Genomic DNA, 3634 nt, shown 5'->3' on the forward strand with positions numbered 1-3634 from the left:
CACCTCCAATATCACACATCTCTGTTATCTCCACAGACAACACACCTCCAATATCACACATCTCTGTTATCTCCACAGACAACACACCTCCAACATCACACATCCCTGTTATCTCCACAGACAACACACCTCCAGCATCACACAGAACATCCCTGTTATCTCCACAGACAACACACCTCCAGCATCACACATCCCTGTTATCTCCACAGACAACACACCTCCAGCATCACACATCCCTGTTATCTCCACAGACAACACACCTCCAACATCACACACATCATCCCTGTTATCTCCACAGACAACACACCTCCAACATCACACATCCCTGTTATCTCCACAGACAACACACCTCCAACATCACACACATCATCCCTGTTATCTCCACAGACAACACACCTCCAGCATCACACACATCATCCCTGTTATCTCCACAGACAACACACCTCCAACATCACACATCTCTGTTATCTCCACAGACAACACACCTCCAACATCACACATCCCTGTTATCTCCACAGACAACACACCTCCAACATCACACATCCCTGTTATCTCCACAGACATCACACCTCCAGCATCATGCACAGCATCCATGTTTTAAAAAAATGCATGCAGGTAAAAATACAAAAAAATGGGTGGAGCTGTAGTGTAGCGACGCGCTCTCCCTGGGGAGAGCAGCCCGAATTTCACACGGAGAAATCTGTTGTGACAAAAAGAGATATACACTACACTACACTACACTACACTACACTACAATACAATACAGTACAATACACTACACTACAATACAATACACTACACTACAATACAATACAATACAATACAATACAGTACAATACAATACAATACAGTACAATACAGTACAATACCATACAATACACTACAATACAATACAGTACAATACAATACGATACAATACGATACAATACAATACAATACAGTACAATACAATACAGTACAGTACAGTACAATACAATACACTACACTACAATACAATACACTACAGTACAATACAATACAGTACAATACAATACAATACACTACAATACAATACACTACAATACAGTACAGTACAATACAATACACTACACTACAATACAATACACTACAGTACAATACAATACAGTACAATACAATACAGTACAATACAATACAATACAATACAATACAATACAATACAATACACTGGAAACGAACAATGGGATGCTCTCACTGGGTTGTTTCCCTTTTTGCGCCGAGAATGTGAGACTGAGGAGCCCCGGCTGGGAACTGGCATCAAACCTGGTTTTGTTCTCAACAGCAAATAAAGGCATTCTGAACACACGGCAACAACAAGCTGTAGATTAGGTGCCCGCTGGATGGGAACTGGCATCAAACCTGGTTTTGTTCTCAACAGCAAATAAAGGCATTCTGAACACACGGCAACAACAAGCTGTAGATTAGGTGCCCGCTGGATGGGAACTGGCATCAAACCTGGTGTTGTTCTCAACAGCAAATAAAGGCATTCTGAACACACGACAACAACAAGCTGTAGATTAGGTGCCCGCTGGATGGGAACTGGCATCAAACCTGGTTTTGTTCTCAACAGCAAATAAAGGCATTCTGAACACACGGCAACAACAAGCTGTAGATTAGGTGCCCGCTGGATGGGAACTGGCATCAAACCTGGTTTTGTTCTCAACAGCAAATAAAGGCATTCTGAACACACGGCAACAACAAGCTGTAGATTAGGTGCCCGCTGGATGGGAACTGGCATCAAACCTGGTTTTGTTCTCAACAGCAAATAAAGGCATTCTGAACACACGGCAACAACAAGCTGTAGATTAGGTGCCCGCTGGGAATTTGTGACTTTGTCCAATTTGTGGCTTTGTCTGTTGTCATGTACAATTTGTGGCTTTGTCTGTTGTCATGTACAATGTGTGGCTTTGTCTGTTGTCATGTACAATTTGCAGCTTTGTCTGTTGTCATGTACAATCTGTGGCTTTGTCCGTTGTCATGTACAATTTGTGGCTTTGCCTGTTGTCATGTACAATGTGTGGCTTTGTCCGTTGTCATGTACAATTTGCGGCTTTGTCTGTTGTCATGTACAATGTGTGGCTTTGTCTGTTGTCATGTACAATTTGTGGCTTTGTCTGTTGTCATGTACAATTTGTGGCTTTGTCTGTTGTCATGTACAATTTGTGGCTTTGTCTGTTGTCATGTACAATTTGTGGCTTTGTCTGTTGTCATGTACAATGGCAGGAAAACATCAATGAAGAAGGCATGTTGAAGTACCTAAACAACTGCTCCATCGTCCGGACTGGGCGAGGGTTCACAGTTTACCGGAGACGATTAAAGGGAAGCAATCTATCACATTACAGATTCTGAAGCATTAATTTGGGTTGTTTCCCTGACCATGAGATTTGCAGTGACCCTCTTCATTCAACATGTGCTGCTGCTTTCTGTCTTTCGTTGTTTTAAACCTCACCCGACCTCACGTGGCGGAGTCAGGGCTGTGCATGTCAATATCGGTCCTGTACAACTGGCAAAACTTGGGGTGGAAGGGGGAGCGGAGGAGGGGGAGGGGGTGTGCATGTCAATGTCGGTCCTGTACAACTGGCAAAACTTGGGGTGGAAGGGGGAGCGGAGGAGGGGGAGGGGGTGTGCATGTCAATGTCGGTCCTGTACAACCTGGCAAAACTTGGGGTGGAAGGGGGAGCGGAGGAGGGGGAGGGGGTGTGCATGTCAATGTCGGTCCTGTACAACCTGGCAAAACTTGGGGTGGAAGGGGGAGCGGAGGAGGGGGAGGGGGTGTGCATGTCAATGTCGGTCCTGTACAACTGGCAAAACTTGGGGTGGAAGGGGGAGCGGAGGAGGGGGAGGGGGTGTGCATGTCAATGTCGGTCCTGTACAACCTGGCAAAACTTGGGGTGGAAGGGAAGGCGGAGGAGGGGGAGGGGGTTTGTGTGTGTGTGGGGGGGGGGGGGTTGGGTGGGGGGGAGAAAACACCTGGTAAAGAAAATGAATCACAAATACAGCGACATTCATGCACATAAACCCATCACATGCTTCTTGAGTTGACCTTCCCGCCACTTCATCAGAGGATTTCAGAAAATTATATTTTTTTAAAAGCCTGAACATAGATATAACTATACACAAAAGAGAAACTTATACATAGTAACAAACAAACTATAATGAAAAAGTTGACATTTGGCTAAAAAAGGAACTAGAAGCTCCACGAAGGAGTTAGATTGAAATATTTCGCTTTCACAACAGGAATGTTACACCATGGTAGAAAAAGTCCAATGGTCAAAATTTCAGTTTGAAGAAAAACACACTGGTAACTCAGAGTTACATAAGAATATACAGAAAATGTATGGTTTCATGGGAAAACATTACCATAATGATTTTCATAAGAGGCAAATCATTTATCTAATCTGCAGATGGAAAATGAATTGTTTTAGGACAAAATATGTCAGTAATGTTTCTTGCATCTGTGGTGCTCACATAACAGCCGATCATATACCAACTTGCGATATGTTAAGTCTCAAATCCCTTAACTGAAATCATCTTCAGTGTTGACGATCTTCAGAAGTCCATTGCTAATGTATGATTTTTTCAATTCCTTGTTAAATAGTCCAGTTGGTTCGCTGTT

Source organism: Babylonia areolata, chromosome 32 (genome assembly GCF_041734735.1).
Source record: "Babylonia areolata isolate BAREFJ2019XMU chromosome 32, ASM4173473v1, whole genome shotgun sequence".
Classification (NCBI taxonomy): Eukaryota; Metazoa; Mollusca; class Gastropoda; order Neogastropoda; family Buccinidae; genus Babylonia; species Babylonia areolata.